Genomic DNA, 10,831 nt, shown 5'->3' with positions numbered 1-10,831 from the left:
TCACTACAACAGCTACGCACTACGGATGGGTTTCTCTATCAAGATGAACACATCTAGACGGACACCCCGCACCAATGAATTGATAAAACAATAGTTTTGCTGCAACAAGTTCAAGAAGCCCAAAGCTGATGATGGAGGAGCTGAGGCTCCTCCTGTCCTGGACCCTATTCCAGATCCAAAATCTGTTGACAGTGATGAGGAGATGGAAGAAGAACCTCCAATATTTGTTGAAGAGGAGGCTGGTACTAGTAAGAAGAAGAAGAAGCGCAAATGTGAGACAATAAAGCAGACTCAGTGCAAAGCAAAAATGTTGGTGAAGCTGATAGATGGGCGATGGGAGGTGACGCACTTTGTTTGTCACAACAATCATCCGCTCGTGAACATACCTTCATTGTCCAAATACTTGAGATCCCACCAAGGCATCTCACCTGATGAAAAGGAGTTTCTGTGCATCTTGTATAACTGCAACTTGACTACAAGTGTGGTGTTTTTCTATATCCCTTAAAGAATTAAGTTTTCCTCTGGGCAGTTCAGTGTGCAACTGTTATGGTACTACTGTGCAACTGAAATGACTTAACTATGCAACTGGTGTCCAACTTCCCATGCTATTTTGTATATCACTTTTGGTGCTTGTTGTGCAACTAGATTGTCTTTACTGTGCAACTACACAATGTCATGTATGCAAAAAGTGCAAAAGTGTTTTTAAAAAGGTGCAGCTAGGTGTCCATTTCCTGTGATTATCTTCTGTGCCAACACATGTCCTATTACTGTGCAGTTGGATGTGCGCATTCGTGCACATGATTCATCCCTTAAAGAATTAAGTTTTCCTCTAGGAAGTCTATTGTGCAACTGTTATGGTACTACTATGCAACTGAAATGACTTAACTGTGCAACTGGTGTCCAACTTCCCATGTTGTTTTGTATATCACTTTTGGTGCTTGTTGTGCAACTAGATTGTCTTCACTGTGCAACTACACAATGTCATGTATGCAAAAAGTGCAAAAGTGTTTTTAAAAAGGTTCAGCTAGGTGTCCATTTCCTGCGATTATCTTCTGTGCCAACACATGTCCTATTACTGTGCAGATGGGTGTGCGCATTCGTGCAACTAAAAAAAGGATATACTGTTTGTTTTTGTATTATGCAGGACGTATGATGCATGTAATGGCAGAGTTCTATGGATCTGAGATGATGGTGCCATTCGGACCAAAGGCAATAACAAATCTTTGTACAAGTTTCCGTAGAGATGACACAAAGGAGGGTGATCTGATTGAGACAATTGCGCACTTCAAGGATATACAAAAAACCGATCCAGACTTCTTCTATAAGGTGAAATATGATGAAGAGGACAGAGTTGTCAACATATTTTGGGTGGATGGCTTAGCTCGAAAATCTTATGCGGAGGCGTACCACGATTGCATATTTGACACCACCTACATGACCAACATGTACAATATGCCGTTCGCGCCCTTCATAGGAATAAACCGACATGGCCAATCTTTCATGCTGGGTTGCACATTTGTGAGGCAGGAGTCGGCATCGAGCTTTGATTGGGCCTTTGGAGCATTCCTAGAGGCTATGGATGGCAAACCTCCTGACAACTTCATCACCGATCAGGATGGTGCAATGAGGTAGTCAATACAGAGCATCTTTCCAACCACCGTGCACTGCTGTTATCGATGGCACATCATGAAAAAGGCTCAGGAAAAAGTTGGTTGGCTACTGTGCCAGAATCCAGGACTCTCTGATGATTTCAACAAGTGTGTTGGCTTCAGCTTCACTACAGACGAGTTTGAGCAGAATTGGGCTGGGTTAATGGTGAAGTACGAGGCTATGACACACACACACTTTGAGAAGTTGTACGAATACAGGTCAACTTGGGTGCCATGCTACTTCAAACATAGGTTCTTCCTGTTCTTATAGTCTACACAGCATAGTGAGGGGTTCAACGCCGTCCTGAAAAGATATGTGAACCCACACAACTCAATGCTGAACTTCTTCAAGCAATATGAAAAAAATCCAGAACCACATCCTTGCCAAGGAAGGCTGCAATGATTACAGGACAGAACACCTTGAGATTGAGCTGTGGTCCAACTTTCCAATAGAGAAGCAAGCTTACAAAACCTACACTAGGGACCTTTACCGCAAGTTCAGAGAAGAGTTTGAGCTAATTGGACGTTATAATGCATTCCAAGTTGGTGCTGATATATTTGAGCTCAGACCGAACCAGGAATTTGTTGCCAAATATGGTTCTCGAAACTACTTGGTGTAGCAAGGGTGGAGGAGGGTTCCTATTTGTGTGAGTGCTGTAAAATGGACAAGGACGACATCCTTTGTTGCCACATCCTCAAGGTGTTCACACATATTGGAGTTGATGTCATACCGAAAAGGTACCTGCTAAGACGGTGGACACCTATTGCTGTACCTAGTGCGCCAGGGACTAGTTATGAGCAACCGGATGAAATGCCTCATCAATCAAAGAAGCAGATAAGGGAGAGGAACATGATATATGATTTTCAGAAACTAGCAAAGTTTGCGAGTGGTTTTGATCCAGCATAAGCTATTGTATACAAGCATATGCACGCAGCACGTACCGAGATTGACCACCTGAACAAGTCCAAGAAAAAGAAAAAAACGACTGCTGCCACGGGGCCATCAGATGATGGCAACCCTCGAGGACCTCCTCCACCTCCAGGCAGCAATCAGGGGGCTCATGATCCAGGTAATTACCTGTCCCAACTCCTGATCTAACTAGGTGTGTAACTTCAGTTACACATATCATTGTGCCCAGTTGCACACATCATGGTGGCCAGTTGCACAGAACATGCTGCCTAGTTATGCATGTTGTGTTAGTTCAAGCATCAAGATAACACAACTAACTTGTTTTTTCTATTCTGGATATAGGTGATGCCAACCCTCAAGGACCTCCTCCACCTCCTGGCTATACACAGCATCCTCTACCACCTCCTCCCCCGCGTGCTCCTCCCAATGGCCCTACAGGCAGCACTCAGGGGGCTCATCATCCAGGTAATTACCTGCCCCAACTCCCCATCAAACTAGGTCTGTAACTCTAGTTGCACACATCATGGTGCTCAGTTGCACAGAAAACATGCTACCTAGTTGTGCACGTTGTGTTAGTTCGAGCATCAAAGATAACACAACTAACTTGTTTGTCCTGTTCTGACTATAGGTGATGCCAATCCTCAAAGACCTCCTCCCCTGCCTGACCCAACTAGCAGTGCCCTGCGTGCTACTCCCAATGGACCTACAGGCAGGACTCAGGGGGCTCATCACACAGGTAAAATATCTTCCCCAACTCCCAACAAAACTAGGGTGTGTGACTTCAATTGCACATATCATAGTGCCGAGTTGCACAGAACATGCTGCCTAGTTGTGTGCGCTGTGTTAGTTTGAGGATCAAGCTGAAAATCTAACTTGTTTTTCCTGTTCTGCCCATAGGCGATTACAATCCAAGTACCATGACGGGCCGTGCTACTGTAGGTATTTTTTTTTCAACTTAACTTGCACACATCAACCAGTTAGTTGCACAACATGGGTTGTGTGGTTACAGAGAACATCAGTGCTGGTTGCACAACAAAAAAATACTAAATTTTTTATATGATTTTTACACAGGTGATTGTGATGGTCCTACTGCCCCGTTGGAGGCTGCATCCCCTGCACAAGCTTTTGATGATTTTGTGCCCAGGAATCCTCCAAGGTCTACTACAAAGGGTAGGGCAAAGAGTCGACGGTACAAATCGGCGCTGGAGCTACACCCAAAGAAGAAAAAAAAATGCAGCCAGTGCCAATCTACAGATCACACTGCTGGTGTGTGTCCACTCAGGCTACTGTGATTCTGTTTCATCGTTTGTAACTTTAAGACCAAAAAGGAAAAGAATGATGTTTTTTTAGCAATGTTGGGACCAAGTGAACACATTCAGCATCTATGATTTCTCTTCATCTAATTTATGCTCCTTGAATTAGTTCATGCACTGTGCAAAAAAGGTTGCTATTTGTGCCTTTGTTGGCAACTGGTTAAATATTTAGTTGTTGAACAATTGTATGTCCAGTGCTCGTAATGTATCAACAAAAGTGATGATATTGACTTGCAAACGGGATTACTACTAGTGTGCAACTACAAAATCTGCTTAAAAATTGTGCAAATCAGCAACTTCCTCCATGGAGCAGAGAAAGAAAAAGAGTACTGACCTAGTCCTTGTCGTATCTCAGCAATTTCCTCCATGGGGCGGTGTTGTGCGTGCTGGTGACCCAATCATATGCCAGCTTCTTCCTGATGTTGAGTACTTCCTTGGGTTCGTAGTTAGGCAGTTGGCTACCATTCCACTCAGTGGCATTAAGCAGTGCGAACAACCCACACTCATTACTGCAATGGGCAAGAAAAGAAAATTTGTAACATAAAATTAAAACTAGTAAAGATAATGCACTCTGTGCAACTGCTTATATTCTACTGTGCAACTACTTATGTGCCACTGTGCAACTGCTTATGTGCCACTGTGCAACTTCTTATGTGCCAGTGTACAACTACTTATGTGCCACTCTGCAATTGGCTAGATAATCCATTACAAACTCATAAAAATGATAAACAGATTGCAGACTAGTACTGTGTCTTAAAAAACTAAAGATTGCACATGTAGAAAAATTTAAAAACTACAAAATGATGGTAAGAAATTGAGAAGAGAGCCATGCTTATTGTCTTACTTGCCGAGCTGCTTCGGCACGTCAATGTCAATAAGCTGGAAGTGCTCGATGCTGAACTTTGGGTAATGCTTCCTCCATAGCTGGCGTACTACCCCCGCAATGGTAGAGGCGGTGGTCATCAGCTCAATGTTGTCCAGCGTCCTGTTTGAGTCAAGAACTTCGAAGCGTCCGTCCCTCAAGTTGACATTGAAGACCCAATAATGCCTCCCTCCTTCCTTATCAGTTACATCAGCGCACTCGAGCACTGGCAGCATGACCTGCAAAGCGTGAACAATTGCAGACACAGATACAGGCTGTAGCTAAGAAAAACAATAAAAGACTTGGTCAAGTTAAAAACAGGTTGCAACAAGTATGTGCCAACTAACAGATGTGTCATGTGCAACTGAACATGCTGTGGGTGCCAACTAAAAGAGATGGATCATGTGGGCACAACACTCACCAAGTCTTTCTTGTCGAGACGGTTCTTGTAATCAAACTTCTTGTTTATCTCATTCACGTTGTGGATCCCTTGCTGTAAATTCATCTGCAGAGATTATAAAGCATGGCTCAAACTCCTTACTAGATGAAAGGCCTCCCTCAAATGGTTAACAAAAAAGTGCTACAGAACAAAGATGAGGGTAAAGAAGGTTTTGAAAAAACTTACAGAAAACCTCAGTGGCATAACAACCTTCTTTGACCCTTCTAGTAAGTTATCCATGATGTGTAAGATTCTAGTCTCAATAACGATTTTTGACAGCCATTGAACCGGCTTCATCGAATCAACTAATTCCTTTAAAGAAATGTAGAAAGAACCATACCTGATTATCTCAGGGCTGAATTTTCTTTGAAAGCAAAAAAAGACAAGTTAGCTCGAAGGGTCACAGCAGCAAAAAAAATGTGCATGAAATTGAAAACAGAACAGTGTGCAACTAAAAGCCCTGTTCTGTGCAACATGCTATGCTTTATGTGCAACTAAGTGGCTGGTCCTGTGCAACTGAAAAAGATATGTATGTAGGCTGTGGGGAGTTAGTTTACCTGGTAGCTTCATCATTTGCTCCTTCGTGATGCCTGACCCAATACAAGAGGGAAGCGTAAAGCTTGTTCACTGCCTCATTGGAGCTGAAAGTCTTCTTCTTGTTGTAGTCAATAAATGGAGACCTTTGAGATGTTGCGGGCCTTATTACCCTCCTCTGTCTTCGTGCAATAGGTGGTCCCAAAGAACTGCTCGTGCCAGCTTCTGGTTCTGCGCATATCGGGGTGTGGCAATTCTCTGGTGATCCAACATCTAGCTCTTGAGCTATTGCCTTGCCAGCATCAGCAGCAGTGCATCCTTCATTCACAGCTGCTAGGTCCAACTCACACTCATCAACACGAATCACACCGGCTTCCACTGTTTCTGCTGCTGGAGCATGACCATCTATGCCAAGGTCAAAAGATGGTGCATCGCAGACCCCATCACCATGATAAGACTTTGATCTTCGTATGGGTTCAAGGACCAGGGCATCTCCTTGCGACAAACACGGGTGCATCGTTCACTGACTTGGTTCACAATAGTGTTGTAGTTGGCGGCCTTGGAGGCTTGCACCTACTTATAATGTTGAACACCTCCTCTTGTGTTAATGGTTGCTGAAAGTCAGCTCTTGGTGATGCAGGCTTGCTTGGCTGCTGTGTGCTGGCTCTTGGAGACGGCAATTTGGTAGTAGGATCACCTCCTTTTGTGTTTGGCATTGAAGCATCTCTATGAGTAGGCACCTTGGGGAGTGGTGCCTTCTTGAGCAGCTGTGGTGGTTTTGACTGTGACCACGCTGCTAGCTGACACATCAGTTGGCACACTGGTATCTGTAGTTGGCATCTTTCCAGTCTGAGTTGGCGGCAACCTAGCAGAATTTGGCATCCCTGCATCAATGGGTGCGGCTCGTAGTTCTCTCTCGTCTCTGAACCCCAAACCTTTTTTGGCCTGTTCCCCCTTTGTGCCCCTGGCAAACTTGACAATCTTTTGCTGCTTAGGTGGTTTTGGTGGGACTGTTGAAAGGGGAGTCTTCCCCTTGATCCGTTGAACTCCTGTGATGGTGGTTGGCTCTCTGCTCACTACAGTTGGCATATCAGTTTGAAGCACAGCTTCCTTGACTATATTTTCTTCAGCATCTGCACTCAACATCTTCTCCTTGGTTTGAGGCAGCTGCAGATTCTTCTTCATTGAAACCGCTTTACACTTCTGGACCACGTGAGGGTTTGCCATGGATGCTGCCTTACTATTGCCGGAGCTTAGGTCTGGAAGCTGCTTCAAATATTCCTTGTAGTATTCCTTTGAATGAACCCAGTCAAGACCCTTTCCTGCTTCCTCCATGTCAACTTGATTCTTTTCAGCAACACTTGATAAGAACAGGCTCTTGTCAATGGCAAAGTTGATCTTCTCACACATATCTTGGTCGCTAAAATCTGGCACAGGAAAGGTGGTTGCCAAAACTGGCTTCAAGTTGCAGAGCTTGAACATATCAATGCTGCCTTGAGACTCTGCTTCGTCATTTTTCTTTGACTTCGGCAAATCCTTGTCTTTCTAGCAAGTTTTGTCGATTAACATCTGTAGTGTGCTCCTGCTACTCAATGAATTGCTGCTGCTGGCAGGGGTGGCAGAAGTGCTAGTCCTCCTGGATGTGTTGCCGCCTGTACCACCAGAACCAGGGGCGTTGTCATCATCATCATCATCGCTGCTGTCGCTGCCTTCATTGGATCCCCCTTTATCATCACCATAACCGTCCTCGTCTTCTTCATCGTCGTCTTCTTCCCTCTCACTGCCATCAATTTATACGCCTTTGTCTTCTCCCCTCTCACTGCCATCAACTGATGCGCCTTTATCCCCGTCCCCCTCTTCGGCCTCACCTTCTTCTTCCTCCTCCTCTGCCTCACTATCTTCTTCCTCCTCCTCCTCCTCTGCTTTGTCCTCTTCTTGTTTGTCCTCCTCCTCCTCCTCCTCCTCCTCCTCCTCTTCCTCCTCCTCCTCCTTTGCATCTTCTTCATTGTCATCCTCATCCTTGTCCTCCTCCTCTGATTCATCCGCGTCTGTGTCCCCGTCATCATCAACATCTATCGCTGCTTCCATTTCCTCATCTTCTTCTGACTCATCCTCAACAAACTCTTCTTCTTCTTGTATAGTTGACCCCCGTCTCTTTCTTTTTGGAGCACGGCGTGACGCCCCGGTTTGCATTGATGGCTGCTGTACGTAAGGATCAATATCCGGTTCCTCGTCATCGATCTTGGCAACTACTTCAATGAAGGTGCCAACCTGTTCAGTTACAGCCTTGCACAGGTCATTGACCACTTTCGCAATCTTTGCCTTTTTCTACATCAACACAAAAAAAAGATTCAATACTGATTCAGTTAGAAAAAAATTAAAAAGTAAAATGTCTGTAACTGACCATGATGTGATAAGCAAAAACCGACTAATACACACTATTTGGCCAACTAACACTACAAGAGATCGGGCCGACCATGACGAGCTAAAAAATGTCATCGAATAGCTAATAACATCACAAATTACCCCTCGGTGACATTTTATGGGCGTCACAAGCATCGTCACAGATTCCCCGTCATAGATTACTCCTAGTGACGGCGCGCGCGCAAAAATGTCATCGAAATTGGGACCTTCGGTGACGTTGTATAGAATGTCATCGACTTGCTATTTCCATGACAGTCAGTTAATGTTACGTGCTAGGAGGAAATATGCCATATTGTACCATATTCGGTGACGAGGCGACATCACTAACTTTATGCCACATCAACACCCGAGCGGCTATCCCACTACTAGTGCCACTACTTCTATTATGGATGAAGATGACATCATCAAAATATATTTACTCTCTTTCGAATCTAAATTACGATGAAAATAAGTATTTAATTCACATCACATCACATCAGATTATATAAAAAAGTTAAAGAGAACAATCACATCATAAGTTGATATGAAAATCAAATCATATTATATATGAAATTGTCTCAGCCAAATCATTCTGTAAACAAAAATGACAGTAAAAAACTGACTCAAGTTTGACACAGACAATAGACAAGATGAAAACTAATATTAACTAAAGACCACATATGTTCTCCTGATGATTCCAATGTAAGGATGGCATTCATGAACCATCTGGTTTAGACTGGGACTGCTGAGTTGCTTGAGCCCTCAAGAGAAAATCAAGCAGATTATCCGTCTCCTTTTGCTTCTTTGCCCAGGCTTCATTCTTCTCTTGCTGGCTCTTCTTTAGAGCTTCCAATTCTTCTTGCTGATTCTTCTGTATCTCTTGAAATGCTTTCTCTTGTGCTTGAAGTCTTGTGGCTAACTCCTCCCGATGCCTATAAATGAGAAAACACAACAACATTGCATCATAATGAGATTAAAACAGACAAGAAAATAAGGTACAACGGTACGAATTTGAAATAGAGAAGCACATTATTAAATGTCAAGGCAAGCATGCCCATGGGCCAATGAAACAGTAAACCCAAGAATAACTTACAATGTTTTAAAATATGCAAAACCAACAACTTGATTACAGGAAGCATCACCAAAAGGTTATCAAGTCGATAACACAGGTTAAAAGAAGCACTCCTTAGTTGAACTTTCATTCACTACAGTGAGTGCAATGTGCACACAGAAGCAAACAAAAATAACCAACAAGAACAGAAAGGGAAATAAGATAATTACCTGTCATTTGCATCTTTTGCCTCTCTATCCTTCTGTTCAATTCTTTCTTCTAAAACTCGGATCTGGGCTGATGAAGTAGAGCTCCCAGACCTCCTGGATCTTGATGCATACCCCATGCTGGAAAGGAAGCTGCTATGGGCGCTTTCTTCCTTTAGAACTTCAGCCACAATTGCTGTATCGGATACTGGCTGCTCACCTTCTGATTGTGCTTCTCTTTTTATTTTCCATTGCATTCTGTAGTATAAAGAAAAACATTGATGCTAAGGCAAAGTTCATATGGTAGATTACACTTGATCAATATGAAAATCTATTTCAAGTCAGAAACAATAGAGGAATCTTACATGAGCTAGAAATGCCGGCTCGCTCATGCTACCAGACTTGCTGTTTATATGGGTGTCTTTGAAAAACTCAATAGGACTTGGGTCCTGATTATTGTACTTGTCTTTTTTCTACAAGATATATGAAATCGTAACGTTTCTACTACATATATATTGGCCAGATGCAATAGGCATAGGACTACAAGTAAGATATTTGGATTTCTTACAAGTTTGCTGAAATAGGCAACATAAGACATAGATCCAGTCTTTTGGTGATGCTTGACAGCTTCTCGGTTTTCCTTGTTCATTTGACATATTTTCTATATAAAGAAAATGAATATAAGTATTACATATGATACAGTAGATGTGAGTGCAAAAACTATTGTTGGTCGCATATCTTGTTACAAACCTTGTTTCTCTCATCGGACCATTTATTGACAAGGCTGGTCCAATTCTCATGAGTAATGTTCGCTGGCTTATTTGATAATGCTTCCTGAGCAGTATAACCATTGAAGTATTTCTTCTTTAGCCTGTAGCGTTGTTGTTGAACACCCTTCTGGATTACTTTTGTGCATACATCATTCCCAACCTTGTCATCCTTTTCCATCTCAAAGTTAAGATGAAATACCAATCATATATACAATTTATCACTAAATTTACTATGCAACATGTGAACACATGTATGAAAATTGAAGGAAACTATCCCACCGCGATATCTTTAATAGCATGGGGAATAACATGTTTGAGTGGGCTTTTGGCATAGTCGTTCCAGTGCCTAGCAACATGCATTCTGCTCCTGATGTGGATACCACACTCAGAAGAAAGCTTTGCTGCTTGGACTGGGTCTATAGGTCTCACTTTCCCTGCTGTAAAATCAATACGCATTTTCCTCCCTCCATTTCTGCTTGCATACTCCTGAAGCCCATGCCCCATCGTTGGTCTACGTCCACGACCTCTCCTTGACGGTCGTGGATCAGTTGGACCAGTGGAGCATGCTAATGCATCTACATTACAAGCTAGCAGATAAATTAGAAGGTTATAATTTCAAGTGGAAAATAGAAGGGGTAAAGCGATGATGTCGCATATACCTTGGCCTTGTAATGTAATCATGCTATCAGATTGT

General features: G+C 43.1%; 1 long non-coding RNA gene across 1 annotated transcript; it reads right to left on the bottom strand.

Moving 5' to 3' along the window:
• Nucleotides 1–9,769: 9,769 nt before the first annotated feature.
• Nucleotides 9,770–10,245, bottom strand: LOC119340743. Its single transcript, XR_005164653.1, has 3 exons — nt 10,118–10,245; nt 9,936–10,028; nt 9,770–9,840 (listed from the first exon to the last, which is right to left on the bottom strand). It is a non-coding gene; the product is annotated as an uncharacterized LOC119340743 (long non-coding RNA).
• Between the last annotated feature and the right edge of the window lie 586 nt (nt 10,246–10,831).

Source organism: Triticum dicoccoides, chromosome 7B (assembly GCF_002162155.2).
Source record: "Triticum dicoccoides isolate Atlit2015 ecotype Zavitan chromosome 7B, WEW_v2.0, whole genome shotgun sequence".
In the NCBI taxonomy this organism is placed as follows: domain Eukaryota; kingdom Viridiplantae; phylum Streptophyta; class Magnoliopsida; order Poales; family Poaceae; genus Triticum; species Triticum dicoccoides.
This window is presented reverse-complemented; position numbering and strand designations above follow the sequence as displayed.